The sequence below is a fragment of the Anomaloglossus baeobatrachus genome, chromosome 1 (genome assembly GCF_048569485.1).
Source record: "Anomaloglossus baeobatrachus isolate aAnoBae1 chromosome 1, aAnoBae1.hap1, whole genome shotgun sequence".
NCBI classification, from domain to species: Eukaryota; Metazoa; Chordata; class Amphibia; order Anura; family Aromobatidae; genus Anomaloglossus; species Anomaloglossus baeobatrachus.
Genome location: NC_134353.1, coordinates 890,910,267 through 890,927,737, shown reverse-complemented (window position 1 = coordinate 890,927,737; position 17,471 = coordinate 890,910,267). Strand labels below are relative to the sequence as shown.

At 47.0% G+C, this 17,471-nt stretch overlaps 1 protein-coding gene across 1 annotated transcript in view; it reads right to left on the bottom strand.

The window, feature by feature from the left end:
* HCN1 (hyperpolarization activated cyclic nucleotide gated potassium channel 1) overlaps positions 1-17,471 on the bottom strand; it is a 599,929-nt gene that overhangs the window by 227,725 nt on the left and 354,733 nt on the right. The window lies entirely within an intron of this gene.

Below are 17,471 nucleotides of genomic sequence, written 5' to 3'. Positions count from 1 at the left end.
CACAGAGATAGAGACAGACAGACACAGAGATGGAGATAGATAGACTGATATAAATACAGACAGAGATAGACACAGACAGACAAGGAAAGAGACAGACCGAGACATACAGACAGCAACTGGGAGAGAGACAGAGACAGTTACTATCCCGGACAACACCCAGGTGCTACAGCTAGTATTATTTCTACATATATATATATATATATATATATATATATATATATATATTTTATTTATTTTTTAAATCCGCTATACAGAAACAGAGATATGGCCATCATTTTTATTTAGTTTGCCTAGTAATTTATTGTGATGGTCTCTGCCAAGGGGGTGTCGCACCATCCACTTAGTAAATACCTTAAAATTTGCATATTGGGTTAGATAAATAAAAAGGTCCATAGCTCTGGAAAAGTAAAAACATAAGAAAGAAAAAATACTCAGGGGAGCAGCATAAATAAAAAAGGAGCAAAACTGATCACTGATGACATGTCCGCTTAAAAGGTTAATCCCAGCTCCAAGATCCTATCCCAATATGTAGTAGATATTATTATTATTATTATAATAACAATAACATTAGCAAATACCTCCAATTAAAAATGTAGTCTAGTTCTCCAGATATAGCCATGTCTCTTACCTGATGTGTAGGGTATTGCAGGAGCTCAGGTATCCATGACTATGACCACACATATAGTCACAGTTGGGCTGGAGTCATACGAGCGTATGGCATCGACTGAGATATGTTATTGACCCTTGGTTCCCGCTCTGCTGCCAGTGTGAACTGAGTGTCATGTAGCTGTGATCAAATCTTTCGCTCAGATCAAGCTGCGGAGGAAAGGAGAAAGTGATTTCATCATCTTCTCCTTTGTCAGCCTGTGTGTATATCGCACTGCACTTGGATGTCATCCGAGTGCAGTCCGACGTTTCACTTGCACCCATATACTTATATGGCCGCGAGTGTTGAGAGATTCGCAGACAATCTCAGCATGCTGCAATTTTTTTCCTCAGTCTGATTAGGATTGAGGAAAAACTCACAGATCTAATCTGTCTCATTGCACTTGTCTGATTCATACACTTGTGTGAGCATTCCCTTAGTAGTTGCTAGTTGTGGTAACCATGGATACCTAAGGTCCTGCAATACCCTGCACATGAGGTAAATGACAATGAATCAGGAGAATTATACTACATTTCTAATTGGAGGTATTTGCTAATATTATTCTTATTATTACACCTACTATATATGAGAATAGGATCTTTGAGAATGGGAATATCCCTTTAAGTGGAGCCTCTCTTTGCAGATGCTTTTTACTTTGACCTAACAGAGGTCATTGTATTTGGCAAAATGCTTTCAACCATGGCTCTGGTGAAGACTCATAGGGAAGTGCCTTTTCTGCCCACCGAACAGTCTGGGCCAAAATTATACAATTTGTGTCTTTCAAAAGAAGACAAGAGAGCTCAGCAGTAACATTTTCCTATCAGATGGACCTCCGGAAAGACAATCAGTGCCAACTGAATTCTGCACTGATGAGAGGCAATGAGGCATGTGTTTGACAAAGATTTACTGGTCCCCTATGGGTTGCACTAAAGAGTCAGTTTTCTAGGAGCATACATTTCCCTGTGAAGCAATGAGATAAAGTCTCCTTACCAATTGGATCTCCTTAACGTCAATGTGAACTATTTTTAGATAGTACACTATAAAAAAAACGACATATTAAGTACCACCGTAATCACAGTGACCTGCGGAATAATAGTTTTCTGTTATTAGAGTAATAACAACTTGATAGACAATTAGGGAACTGCTTTTTTTTGCATCACTGTTCCCCCAACCACCACCCTCCCCCAAAAAAAAAAAAAAAAAAAGTAATTGATAGATTTTATGTACCACAAAATAATACCAATAAAGGGTTCAACTTATCCCACAAAATTCAACCATATAGATGGAAGTAAAACATGTTATTGCTTTTGAAATGCAATTGAAGGTGGTCGTCGCTACGCGTAGGGTATGCTTCGTCTTTCAAAGACATTACCTCTGTTCCTATGGACTGGCTGGCTGAGCCAGTGCTTCTTGTTTCCCCTTATAGAGCTGAACCCTTGGTTTAGTTGTCTGGCTGAAAAGAGTGGGAAAGGGAAAAGAGGAGTAGGGAGTGTCGTAAGCGGGAAAAAGTGTGTGTGCGTGTGCCGTCCAGTGGAAAAAGCATGAAGGACTATAGTGTCAGAAGTGTTACGACATTGGTGTAAGGACCTTGCCTCAGCTGGACCATGAGTGACCCCTGAGTGCAGTGGTGTGAATACCAAACCGAGTAGAAGATATCCCTAAGGCTGGCGAAGCCCAACCTAGGAATCGGAAATGAGAACTGGTCAACGACGAAGGAGGAGTTCCTTGCCCTTCTTGGAGAAGTGCGTGTCATTGACGACACCGGGACTGAAACCCTAGGAGTTGAATTGATTCCCTTCCTTCAGCGGTACCATGAGTCAGTACTGTTGTACGCATTTTGTAGGGTGCAGCGTAGGCCTCATCAGCCAGAGTGCAGCATTCGCGTGGCCATGTTAGCAGAGGCCAGTTAGGTTGCAGCTTAGCATAGTAATTGATTTGCTTCATTTTTTTTTCCATACTGATAGTCTTGTGTCTCTGAAAGTTGGGGATATGTGCGGTTGGCCATCCCCAACCAGTAGCCGAAACTTGCAAAATCTTACTGCTCCGAGTAATATTCCCATGAATGCTTGTACCGTTATTGTGTGTCCTGCCTGTAAATAAAGGAAACTGTTGTTTTCTGCAACTTAAACTTGCATTTCGTAGTTGTACTCTACACTACGGTGGTCCACCGGCCATCGCACCACAATGGTGAAAAAACTATCGTTGGTATTAATGAAGCGGTCTGAAACAAAGCCAGCAGAGATCAGCCCAATCCCCGATAGTGATGTCTGTCTCAGGAGTGGGTTGGGGCTGGTCTCTGCTCACCATGTTCTCTCTTTACATTGCACACTGATAGTGTGCTTAAATGCAGTGCGGAGCGAGGGAGCGCACCGTCACTGTGCATTAAAAAAATATTACACAGTGAAAAAGGAGTTTGCATTGAGTACATTGAGTATATGGAGAAATTGACAAGTGACACATACAGTAAAGCCCCAAGCCCCAGAAATGGACGTCACTGATGAGATGACACTTTCTTTCAGGGTGAGAACAGAGGCTGCCTCAGTGACCATGAAATTCCCAGTCATGAGCTCATGCTTTCTTCCATTTGACACCTTAACTTCTTATTTAAAAATAGAAGTCCTACTGGGCCACCCATTGAATGTTCTTGAAGGGGGTCCGTAAGGACAAAATGACTGTTCAAGCCAAGCACAGGCACTTGATGCACCCTTGTGGAGGTCAAACTGATGAGCACCCTCCCACTTTCTTGTTTTATATCTATCTCTGCACTTCTGTCCCTTGATTGACAGCTGTGGCTTCACAGGAAACATAGAAGATAAATGAAAAACAGGTAGGTGAGAAAGAGCACTGAACTGCTCGACCATGCCAAGTGTGCATCAAGCACTTGTGCTTGGTTTGATCAGTCATTTTATGCTGAGAAACCCGCTTTCATCACATAGTGAAATATCCTTATTCCTCAAGTGATCACCTCAAAGTTTTATCAAAATATCTGATACGCTGACATCTAACTTATGATGACTGCAGGATGGTAAAATGGACTGTCAAGCAAGATGCAAGGAAAACTAAAAACTGCTTCATTGTCACAAATGGAAGTGACAAATCCAACGGAAAACACATAATTGGCTGTCGAGAGTCAGCTATTGAATAGTCCGCCAGTGAACAAAAGTTGTCTTCGTGACATAAAGGAAACTATCAGAAAGTGAGTATTATCAGATTTAATGGCGCTATACCTGTATTCATGCCTACAGCGCCGGAGATTCTGATCCACATCTAAAACTAATCACAAACATACAGATCTCAGCTTCCAAAATAACGCGAATATCGGCTGCTTGGTCATATCACATCTGACGCGTTCCCATGGGAAAGACTTTTCCTTGTTACTACACTTCTTTTCTCAAATGCACTTGATATATTGAGATCAGCTATTCTGCTAGGTAAAAAGTTGCCTGTCATTGAAAAAGAAATGTTGAGGTTTAAGTTGAGCTTCTAGATGGATAGAGGGCTGGAAAGAGAGCAATTGCCCGAGGTCCTCTTTCCTTGCAGTCTCTAAGGATGAGACCCCTTAGAAAATCATTCTGTTTCAATGTCAGTTCCAGTAGTGACACAGATTCAACAGCGACAGCGAGCGGCGTACCTGACAGCAGGCAAAAATGTGCGGCCGATACATCTCAACATCATCACCTTCTCCATTTCATGCTCTGAGTTATTGTATGCAGCGGTATTTTGTGTTCTTTTCAAGTAGCAATACCATGTTTCTCCAAAAACAAGACACTGTCTTTTATTTTTTTGCCCCGGAAAAGCGGTAGGGCTTATTTTGGGGAAACACGGTTGGGTGAAATTTTGCAGGAGAGTCATACTTACCAGACCCCGGGCGTCTACGTTGCTCCCAGGTCCTCCTGTGATCTTTGGCGGGTGCTCCCAGCAGGTATGGTGCACGCGGTCCTCCCACACTCACACTCATGAATTCGCATACACACACATCAAATCACACACACACACACACCACATCCAACGATATCGATTGCTTTCGGCCCGCAGAGAATCCTGGAATGCAGTTCAGTGGAGCGTGAGGACCTGCGGGTGGAACACATTGATGTGTTCCACAGCCAGGTTCTCTATGTGTTCCACCTGCAAGTCCTCATGCTCCACTGCACTGCACTGCATCCCAGGATTTTATGCCACCCAGAAGCAATCAATACCACTGGATATGGTGAGTGTGTGTGATTTGATGTGTGATTGTGTGTGATCTGTTGTGTGTGTGTGTGTATGTGTGTGTGTGTGTGTGTGCGATCTGATGAGTGTGGGTGTGCGATCTGATGTGTGCGGGTGTGCGATCTGATGTGTGTGATGTGTGTAGGTGTGTGATCCACTGCAGGTCCCCCCGATCGGCTTCTGGTGAGTATGATTGCAGGCTCTCCCCGCTTCTTTCTTCTCTCTTTTGGAGGTGTCTGCTTTCTATATTGAAGTGTCCTGCGGTATCTTTAAATTTTTAGCTGCATGGACTCTTCATTATTGGACCACGACTAGGGCTTATTTTTAGGGTAGGGCTTATATTTAAGCCTTACGTCAAAAATGCTGAAAACTCTTGCTACGGCTTTTTTTCAGGCTAGAGCTTATGTGGCGTCCTGGACAAGCCAGGGGCCACAGAGCACAACACCCACATACCCCACACTCCCAGCAGGCACACTGAAGTCAGACACAAAACCCTTGTTGCCTTCCTCCAGGGGCTGATGATCACACCAGGGGGTGGGCCAGGCGGTTGGTCCCGCCCACCGAGGAGTTCACAGTCATGGAGGCGGGAAAACCAGGCAGATTAGTTGTGGAGTTTGAAGTGGAAGGAGGAAAGTAGTAAGAGACCAGCCTGAAGTTGGTCCGGGTGTGTGACCCGGACAGATCAGCAAGGTTGGCAGACGGTGGTGACCGTCTGCAGGAGTGGCCTATCCGAGTTACCGTAAGGACCGTGGACGGGCGGTGGCCCGGCGGTACCGGACCGGTACACAAAGAGAAGCCAGCACCATCTGGCAGGGGCTTTTCGGACCCCGGCAAGGCTAGGAGTCACTGTGAATTTGCCAAATCCGTTAGTGAAGGGGACCTCCTGGGTTTCCAAACAGTCAAGTCCCGACAGAAGGCAACAGTCCAACCAACAGAGGGAGACACCGCCACCGCCAAGGCAACCGTTTCTCAGGGCCAGAGCCTACGGGCAAAGAGGGGCTCCTCCAGCCCATATCCAAGCTGGGGAGCGGGTTACCGGTGGGAACCCATCGGAACGGGACCCGTCCATCCAGCCGAGTGTTTTACTGAGAACTGTGTCTTCATCCTTGGGCTGAGTGAGTACCACCGTGCCGTGCGGCACAGCGCTGCCCCCGCGACCCTGCACCTCGCCAGGCCCCGTAACCCGCCTGCCATCCATCCCTACCCCATCACCGGGCCCCGGGACAACCAACCCCCTACCCACGGAGGGGAGAACTAACAACAAAGCTGCTCCCTGTCACCGCTCCCGGGATCCCCGTCCAGAGCAGCGGTGGTGTCACCATTATCACCACAGCCGTGGGTGACGTCACGGACAATAAATCACCACAATCAATCCAAACCCCCTTTTCACTCACGGACGAGGAGCGCCGCTCGAGTCCCCGGGATCCGGCTCACCGCTCGAGCCACCACCGAGCAGCAGCACCAGCGGCCGGACCCGAGCAGTGGGAGAGCGCAACGTCCCCTCCTCCGCCCGTGACAACTTGGCGTCACGAACAGGATCTTACCGCTCTGCCATTGAGTAGAGGTGCGCCTTGTTATTGCCGGAGGTGTCCGGCTGAAAATTTGCCGAAGCCGCCATCTTGGGCGCGAAGAGTTCCCGCTCGAGCGTCTCCTCGAGTAGTAGAGGCACGAAGGCCAAAACCCCGGCCCAATAGAGGAGGAGCCGGAAAGAAACTAAGGGGGACGAAATGGTGGCCGGTCGCATGTGAGCGCGGCTATAAAAGCAGGGACGCCAGGACCCTGCGGCCATCTTGTTCCTGGGAGAGGTCGCCAGCAAGATGTACATGCCGTCCCGAAGCACCGTAGCCCCCGCGCCTGGAACAGCGGCGTGGGTGGAGATCCGGACCGCGCAGCTCTATCAGAGGCTGCAGGTCAAGATGCAGCTCCTCTTGGAGGAGTGGGAGACCGACATGACGGAGGTCATAGCGACCGTGTGGAGACGCGAGGAGGAAGTTGCGGAAAGGAGGGTGAATGACCCACGCCCCGGTACCCCTAGTGGGTCGGTCATCGTGGCTGCGGGACCCGGTCTGAACCCCCTCGCCCTACTGCCTCCCTCGCCACCCGTCCCGGCTGCCGTGACCCCGCCACTAGGCCCGCTACCACCGCAACCGGTAGCGATACCCAGCATGTCCGCCCAGGCGGACCGACCTGTAGCCGGAGATCCAACAACAGGAAGATGAAAAATCGACCGCAAACAGCTGCTATGCCAAACAATTTCTTTTTTATTCAAGCGTTCTTTTCATCGGTGCAGATAAAAATGCGGGAGGTGACTAGGATGCGAGTCCCTCCAAAGGACGACGGCCGTTTCGTCTGTGAGCCAGACTTCTACGGGTCCACGTCGGGGAATGGCCGCACACACCTTATAAAGGGGAGTGCATCCAGGCCACATCACCGCACATTAAAAACAGAGGAATGCACACATGATAGTGATTAACATAAGTGCAGACAACACATCCCATTTAAAACATGGTCATACAATCAATGTGACACACATTTCAAAAACAAACATGAAAACAGGGGAAAAAAAAGGAAAAAATTCAGGAAAAAATTCACCTGAAAGGTACAGAGGCATTTATCAATGTCATATCAATACATAACTCATTATGTTCATGTTATTCTTTTTAATGACATAACCACTCATTTATCAAAAGATCCAAAATGAATCATGATTCATTTTGGATCTTTTGATAAATGAGTGGTTATGTCGTCCTTTGGAGGGACTCGCATCCTAGTCACCTCCCGCATTTTTATCTGCACCGATGAAAAGAACGCTTGAATAAAAAAGAAATTGTTTGGCATAGCAGCTGTTTGCGGTCGATTTTTCATCTTCCTGTTGTTGGATCTCCTAGCTGCTCAATACCGACCAGCACGCTGCGCCTGCAAACCAGCGCTACATGGCAGTCATCAGCACGTGAGCCACTGAACTTGGAGGTAATCTGAGGGCAGGCGGTGCAGGACTTGTTCACTTGTTGCTACAGTATATTTGGATTCTTTTCTGGAGTCTTTTTTGCACGCTGTTGCCGGGCTCAGTACCAAAGTTCGCAAGAGACTGTGTGTTTTATCACATTTGCGGTGGCCACTATGGAACTGATGGACAATGAAAGCGCAAGTTCTGTGGACGTTCCAGGTGTACAGGCGGGGAGGATCGATGCGGCTTCCTTTTTCGAGGAATGCAATCTAAAAAAGGACACTGAGGTACTTGGCATTAAAACACTCGAAAATAAGATATATTCCCTCTCTGACAGAGAGGTGCGTCTATTTTGGACTATAAAGTCGTTACAGTCTTATGTTGATTGCGGCAGGGTCCCTAGGGGCCTCCGAGTGATAAAAACATTGTCCCATTTTCAAGATGATAAAAACTTTACTAAAGAATGGGAGAGCATTCAGCATGATTGTTCCATGAGGCTGCTACAGCTGGTCTTGAAGAAAAATGAGGAGGAATATTCAGCTCTGAACATACAGCTGGACGTTTTGAAAAAAGACACTCGTTCACGTGTCACTGAGGGTGTATGGTTAACATTCATACAGAATTTGGACAAAAAATTGATTGACACTCAGACAGAGATTAAAATTAAAAAAAGAGAAAAGTTCATGAGAGATAAAAAAGATTACGAAATGGGACAAATTTTCTGTTGGACAAAAGATCGCACTAAAAATTATAAAAGAAAACCTTATATAAAAAACAAAAAATTGGGTAACCAGGAAAGAGGGTACTGGACCACTGAATCGGAGTCCAGTGGCTCTGAGGATGTGGTTCCAGGCCCCTCTAGAACGGTGACCCTTCAAGTTGGGCCAAATCCTGCCCCTTTAGGAAACGCATCCGTAGGGGGGGCAGGAAGAGGCACAAGGGGAAGAGGTCACAAGAGAAAATTTGTCTCATGGAAGAATTAGAATATTTGTCACCCTCTCTCTCCTTCTGCCAATAATGTTGTTAACCTGTCTGAACATGTGTTGACCGATGATATGGCAGCCGTCCTATCTAGAGGTTTAAATTTTTGCGTGCCAGAAGAGTTTGATTTTTCTGAATTCAGAATTGATTTATATAAAGCCACAAGGAAAATGCACTTGCATACGTTTTTTCACCAGACGTCGACCACTTCGACTATAGTCCCTGAGGGTCACCAACCTTGCACAACTGAGGGGTGCGATTGGGATATTACGGGGGCTTTTGACTCCACTGTAACCCAGGCCGCTGGTTTGCTGTTGAGTCTGAATGACCCCGAGGGCGAAAAGCCTTTTGACCCAGGTGGTGACACTAATGAATGTGGTAGATTCACTAAGGGGGTGAAATCTAATTTTTTCCCCCCGGTGGCCCATGGGAATTTAATTGATGTGTTTCAGGAAGCAGTTGTCAAGGATGTTGAGGCATTGCTATATCCCAAAATGGATAATAATCTTAATGAGGGAGAAGCGGCAGCGGTAAAAATAATGCGCACGTGGAATGACACAGTATTCCGCCAAGCGGATAAAGGCGGTAATATTGTGTTGTTAACGCGCACCGCTTATATTAAAGAATGCTTAAGGCATCTGCAGGATCGTGATACATATACTCCCTTACAATCTAACCCCATTACTGAGTATAAGAAGCAATTAACACGCTTATTGGGGAGATATGTAACACTCGGTTTTCTCACTAGCACTCAGGTCGAAAAATTAATTCCAGAATTTCCCACAAAACCCCATTGGTATGCTATACCTAAGATACACAAAGATAGTGTCAACCCCCCTGGCCGCCCGATAGTGGCTGGCATCGGTTCGTTAACTGAGCCGTTGTCCCACTATCTTGATTGGTTATTGAGGCCTCTGATGGAAAGAATCCCTTCCTATGTGAAGGATAGTAACGATTTTATATCTTTGTTGAGAGGTTTTGATTGGCAGGAGGGGTTTAATCTTGTGTCCATCGATGTGGAAAGCTTGTATACACGGATACCCCAGAACCTAGGTGTACAGGCAGTGAGGGAGACAGTGGCTCGCAGTGGGAAAACGCAGTTGTATTGTGATTTTGTAGGTGAAGCTTTGAATTTTGTGCTTTCAAAAAACGCATTCATGTTCCTGGATAAATGGTACGTTCAGTGCGGGGGTACTGCAATGGGTACCCCCGTATCGTGCGCCATGGCTAATATTTTTTTGGGTTTTTTTGAGAGCGTATACGTTTTCGTTAGCACAAACCCATTTCTCAAGCACGTGAAGTTGTTCCTCAGATATGTGGACGACATATTCATGGTGTGGGATGGTACAGAGGAGGAGTTCACAGGTTTTGTCACCTACCTCAATAGTACAAACACCATGAATATGTCGTTTACATCATGTTTTGGAGGCAACGTTATAACATTTTTGGATATAGAGGTAGAAGTGAAAGAAGGGTTAATATTGACAAAGATGTATAGGAAACCAACTGCCTCTAACTCGTTACTGCCCACCCCACTCATACTAAAGTAGCTTTACCCTACTCTCAGTTTTTGAGACTAAGAAGGATCAATAATGTAAAAGAGATTTTTGAAGAACAAGCTGGGGATTTAAGATCAAGGTTATTGGCACGGGGTTACCCTAGTACACTAATTGATTCTGCGTATGAGAAGGCGTGTTCTGAGAGTTCTGAAAATCTATGGGTCAGCCAATCTTTTGGTATTGGAAAATTGTCACATAGTCAGGCAAAGGCAAAAAAGGTGAGAAAAACGAACAATGCCGTAAATAGGTTTATGTTCAGTTTTAGGTTTGGCCCCTTAGATGGAGTAATAAAAAAAGCCATAAAAAAGAATTGGCATATCCTTGCCAACGACCCGGATCTAAAGAGTATGACAGATGCAGGACCCCTAGTCTCTTATAGACGGTGTAATAATTTGAGAGATCTGCTGGTGAAAAACAGGGTGACCTGTCAGTCCACATGGCTCGAGAAATGTTCGCCTGTTGGGAATTTTCGCTGCGGTCACTGCAAGTTTTGCGCCTTACATCTCACCGGTACATCTCTTCAAATTGGCTCTTTTTCTCACCAGGTCAGGCAGTTTATTTCCTGCAAGACGAAGTATGTGGTTTATGTGATTGTATGCCCCTGTGGAAGATTTTATATAGGGAAGACAATAGGGTGCATGTACATACGCTTTAGGGAGCACTATAAATCGATCTCCACAGGTAAAGGTTCTCCTAGGCTAATAGAACACATTCGCACAGCACATGAAGGTAATCCCAACATCTTGCGCTTTGCAGGACTAGTCCAGGTTTCCCTGCCTCCACAAGGGGGCGATCTCCATAAGTTATTGCTACGTAAAGAAGCAAGTATGATAATAAAATTTGGAGCGCAGGGAAACCTGGGTTTGAATGACCGTAACGACCTAGCTGTATTCTTATAACACTGGCTTGCATAAAACTGATTTTTTGCAAATTATTTTCGAGTGATGGATTCATTTTGAATCTTTTGATAAATGAGTGGTTATGTCATTAAAAAGAATAACATGAACATAATGAGTTATGTATTGATATGACATTGATAAATGCCTCTGTACCTTTCAGGTGAATTTTTTCCTGAATTTTTTCCTTTTTTTTCCCCTGTTTTCATGTTTGTTTTTGAAATGTGTGTCACATTGATTGTATGACCATGTTTTAAATGGGATGTGTTGTCTGCACTTATGTTAATCACTATCATGTGTGCATTCCTCTGTTTTTAATGTGCGGTGATGTGGCCTAGATGCACTCCCCTTTATAAGGTGCGTGCGGCCATTCCCCGACGTGGACCCGTAGAAGTCTGGCTCACAGACGAAACGGCCGTCGTCCTTTGGAGGGACTCGCATCTTAGTCACCTCCCGCATTTTTATCTGCACCGATGAAAAGAACGCTTGAATAAAAAAGAAATTGTTTGGCATAGCAGCTGTTTGCGGTCGATTTTTCATCTTCCTGTTGTTGGATCTCCTAGCTGCTCAATACCGACCAGCACGCTGCGCCTGCAAACCAGCGCTACATGGCAGTCATCAGCACGTGAGCCACTGAACTTGGAGGTAATCTGAGGGCAGGCGGTGCAGGACTTGTTCACTTGTTGCGACCTGTAGCCGGAGCCCGTAGCCGACCGGAGGTGCTACCGTGGAAAGCCCCAAAACCCGAACTGGTGGCATCCCCCGAGAGATTCCCCGAGCCGGAGCCAACAGACCGCTCCGTGCCGAAGGCCCAGCGGAAGAAAGCCCCTGTGCCCATCCCCTAAACCTCGGCTGAGGTTGCGCCGGGTTGCCGCTGCAAGGCGGCGCCCAAGGCCAAGTCACCACGGGACCTTCCGCCCAGATCACCAACAGTGGGCAGTGTCCAAAAGGTCTCGCTGGGCCCGACCCATGCGCCGGAGCTCGCAGCAGCACCGTACTGGGATAGGGAGCCGGTACCATTGGGCCCAGAAATCGAGGAGAGGGAAAGGAAGAAGGCGGAGTTGGTGGCCCGTGCAATCCGGGAGAAGGCGAGCCTGAGACAAGCGACCTTCCGTGTCCAGGGCCCGCTGTATGAAGGGCAGGTGAGGCGGTTTGATGTCCGCCGGGGCTATGGTTTCATCTATGAACTGGGCCTGGGGGCCGAAGTCTTTATAGCCCGGCGGGATGTTAATGCCCACCTGCCAGAAGAGCACCCAGGCCGTAACCTGATGCCGGGCAACCTGGTGCAGTACACCCGGCACTGTGGGGAGAGGGGGTGGTTTGCGCTGGATGCCAAGCTGAGGGGCAGTCAGGAAGCCAGGGTTTCCGCTGCACCCTCTCCCCCAGCAGACACCGAAGAGTCGGAGTAAGGGCAGCGGAATGTCGTTGTCCCCGTCCCCGTTGGGACCGCGTGTGTGTTAAGAAAGTACTGTTTAAAGTTTTGAAAGTTTTGCAAAAATGATAAGTAAATGACACCGTGAAGATTCACCTGATTACTGCTGATTAAAACCGGTTGTTGCCGGCACCGTTGTCCCCGTGGGGACCGTTCAAAAAGTTGCATAAAGAACTCCTTATGAACAGGCCCGAGAACTTGCAGGGCAACCACAAACTTAGTGGCATATAAATAAAAATGTTGTTGTGTCTTCCACCGTTACCGCCTCCGGAGAGGCAGATTGGAGGAAGGGCCCGCAGTGGAGCAGGCTGGGGCCCAGCCACCAGCAGGCACACCGGGCTTATTTTTAGGGTAGGGCTTATATTTAAGCCTTACGTCAAAAATGCTGAAAACTCTTGCTACGGCTTTTTTTCAGGCTAGAGCTTATGTGGCGCCCTGGACAAGCCAGGGGCCACAGAGCACAACACCCACATACCCCACACTCCCAGCAGGCACACCGAAGTCAGACACAAAACCCTTGTTGCCTTCCTCCACGGGCTGATGATCACATCAGGGGGTGGGCCAGGCGGTTGGTCCCGCCCACCGAGGAGTTCACAGTCATGGAGGCGGGAAAACCAGGCAGATTAGTTGTGGAGTTTGAAGTGGAAGGAGGAAAGTAGTAAGAGAGCAGCCTGAAGTTGGTCCGGGTGTGTGACCCGGACAGATCAGCAAGGTTGGCAGACGGTGGTGACCGTCTGCAGGAGTGGCCTATCCGAGTTACCGTAAGGACCGTGGACGGTCAATGGCCGGCCGGTACCGGACCGGTACACAAAGAGAAGCCAGCACCATCTGGCAGGGGCTTTTCGGACCCCGGCAAGGCTAGGAGTCGCCGTGAATTTGCCGAATCCGTTAGTGAAGGGGACCTCCTGGGTTTCCAAACAGTCAAGTCCCGACAGAAGGCAACAGTCCAACCAACAGAGGGAGACACCACCACCGCCAAGGCAACCGTTTCTCAGGGCCAGAGCCTGCGGGCAAAGAGGGGCTCCTCCAGCCCATATCCAAGCTGGGGAGCGGGTTACCGGTGGGAACCCATCGGAACCATCAACCGTACTTAGGTGCAGGGAAAGGCAGTCACCATCAACCTGCCGGGAGAAACAACACCGCAGCCGTCTGTGGGACCCGTCCATTCAGCCGGGCCCAGTCCATCACCGGGCCCCGGGACAATCAACCCCCTACCCACGGAGGGGAGAACTAACAACAAAGCTGCTCCCTCTCACCGCTCCCGGGATCCCCGTCCAGAGCAGCGGTGGTGTCACCATTATCACCACAGCCGTGGGTGGCGTCACGGACAATAAATCCCCACAATCAATCCAAACCCCCTTTTCACTCACGGGCGAGGAGCGCCGCTCGAGTCCCCAGGATCCAGCCCACCGCTCGAGCCACCACCGAGCAGCAGCACCAGCGGCCGGACCCGAGCAGTGGGAGAGCGCAGCGTCCCCTCCTCCGCCCGCGACACTTATTTTTTGGGAAACACGGTATCAATGTGTCCAAGTAGTAGTCTGTGATGAGCTGGCTGCAGAAATAAAGATTATTGGACCAATGGCTGTAGAGTGGAGCCCACAACTCTAAGGAATTTGGATTTTTTACAGTACGGAGCCAGTTATGTCAATCTCATTGTTGTGATTTATTAGAGATTGGTTGCTCGTCAGTTTACGGTACACAATTTGAAGGGGGAAGTGGTTGTAAATGTTTGTATACTAGTTGGCCTACATGGACTCTAATGTATTCATGCCTGTAGAAGGATTCATTTTCCTGCATCTGGTGGGGGGTTATGCGGTTATTGTTCCCCTCTGCAGGGAGCCTCCCTGATACACAATCCTGCAGACTGGCTGGAGACTTCCCCCCTTCATACTTGGAGTTACATGAACAAAAATGTTTAAAGTGGTGGGTATGATGAACACTTCTGCCTATCCGGGGGGATTATCCCGGGAGAGTGAGAACAATAAGCCACATTTTTAGTCAGGGAGTCCTAAGACCTGGAGGGTAAAGATCTCTTCCTGCTGCTAGATCTTGGTGCCCAGGAATGGACTATAGATATAAGAACTAGATACTTGTGCTACGGTTGTGATAACCATCATCTGGATTTCAGGAACTAACCTACGTTCTATTGTTGATAATATCTGTCGCCTGGATTTAATGAACTGTCGTACGAACTATTTTATATCCATCGTCGGGAGGAGCACAAGGACTATTGCAAATAAAAATTGTTGCATTATTAACCTTGCTAGGTGATGAATACAACCCATGACCTCAGATCTTCACATGGACAATCCCTTCTGAATCACTATGTTTGACTGCCGAATCAAGCGAATCTGCCTGAAACAAATTTTGGAGGTTTTCCAAAACTCATTTTGCCCACATAATTCTGTACCAATGCCTAACTAAAGAGGTTGTCCGCTACTCTGACATCTTCTCAATCACTATGTCCCACCTTATAAAATAATAACAGCTATACTCACCTCTTCCAACAGTGTCGTAACTGGCTCTCGCAGGGCTTGCATGTAATAACAATGCCCTGCAGCCAATCAGCGGCTGCCCTACTCGACCGTCCTATGGACAAATCAAACATGTAGAGGAAGTAAGAGCTGGGCCTGTCTCTGACGTCCTCTAGATGTCTGAATTGTCCAAAGGAGGAGAGAGCAAAGCGGCTGCTGATCGGCTGCAGGACATTGTTATTATATGTGAGTCCAGGAGAGCCAGTTACGACACTGCAGAAACAGATAATATAGTTTTTATTATTTTATAAGGCGGGAACATAATGATTAAAAAGTTGGACAACCCCTTTAATTAGGTATTGGCATTCTGTAGGCAAAATAAGTTTGGAAAGTCCCCCAAAATTTGTATCAGGCAGATTCGCATGATTCAGCAGACATATTTGATTTGGACTAAATAAAATTGATCTGAAATTGCCCCCGATTGCTGTTAAAAGCAACTTTTTATGCTATGAAGTCGTCTCTCCAGACTGGAAGTATAAAACAATTTGGGAAATTTTAGGTTTTTTTAGGCATTTGGAATGGCTTAAGGGGGCTTTACACGGTAGCGAAATCGCTAGCAATTTCTAGCGATATCGAGCGTGTAAGTACCTGCCCCCGTCGCGCATGCGATTGTTTGTGATCGCTGCCGTAGCGAACATTATCGCTACAACAGCGTCACACGTATTTACCTGGTCAGCGGCGGCGCTGTGACTGCCGAACAATCTCTCCTTCAAGGGGGAGGGACGTTCGGCATCACAGCGACGTCACAGAAACGTCACTAAGCGGCCAGCCAATCAAAGCGGAGGGGCGGAGATGAGCAGGACGTAACATCCAGCCCACCTCCTTCCTTCCGCACTGGGGCCGGCGGCAGGTAAGGAGACGTTCCTCGCTCCTACGGTGTCACACATAGCGATGTGTGCTGCCACATGAGCGATGAACAACATGAATAAACAACCCTTACCAATTTTTGAGTTTGGGACGACCTCTCCATGGTGAACGATTTTCACCATTTTTGAGGTCGCTTAAGGTCGCTGGTCAGTGTCACACGCTGCAATATCGTTAATGACGCCGGATGTGCGTCACTAACAACTTGACCCCGGCGACCAAACATTAACGATATCGTAGCGTGTAAAGCCCCCTTTAGAGTGAAATAAGTGTGGTCAACTGGTAAAGGAGCATGATTTAACTGTCACACCGAACACCAAATGTGCACCAACATTTAGATAAAAAATCTTTGACACAAAAATGTAAATCTGCAACAACATTTATCATCCAGGATGAGCTATCATGGTGAATTTTAAAAGGGCATTCTCATGTCATTAAATTGCTTTAATTAAACAGTATGTAAATAAGCAAGTTTGCAATTGACTTGCTTTTTCTATCTGCAGTCTTTGTCCTGCTGTGAGAGCTTTTATCTTTCACAGTGTATAGCTGGTTTCCATACAGCTCAGTCATTAGTGTCTTTCCAAACATTGGCCAAGTTTGCACAGTAGTTACATTCCAGGAGACAAGTTAACTCCTAATATCACAGTCACCTCTCTCCAGCCTATTGATTTCTATACAGCAGTTAACTTCTAACCTGCCTCTCCACTCCTGACAACCTGCTGTTATAAATCTTGCAAAATCACCAGCCCTGTAGCTTTCAGAGAAGGTCTGCTAATCATGGCTCTCAGCTCTCCCTGTCTAGTGCTGTTTGCTTGTTCAAATGACCTGTTAACTCTGTATGTAAATGTAGTGATTGCAGTGCAATCTCCAGAACAAACCACTGAAAACTGAATGGGTTACGACAGGACATGTGCTGAGCTCTAGAGTTCTAATACTACAGTACTGCTACTCACCAGAACTGTCACTCATGGAGGAGTGCCCGGCTCATGAGATACCAGGAAGTAAGACATTGCGGATATGCTCAAGAGACAATTTGAGAGTAACTTTTAGGTTTGTCTAGTATAAGATTACACTGTCTACAAATTAAGACGGAATTAGTAAATCTGCCTCTTTGATATTAATATGGCTTTTAAGTCAATCTTCACCTACATACTGTTTTTAGATCCAAAACTGTTCTGTCTGCAGCCACCACTAGAAGGATCTTGACAGCTACTGTTTTATTATTGAATTTATGTCGGCATGCAGTCAGCTACTGTGCTCCCTCTAGTGGTGGCTGCAGGCAGTTAGAATCTTTTAGAGGGAACCTGTCACATCCTGAAGATATAGTGTCAATTTGCAGATACCTTCTTTAGCTGTCTTACTAGAACAGTGGATAAAGAGAGAAAATTACGTTTTAATCTTCC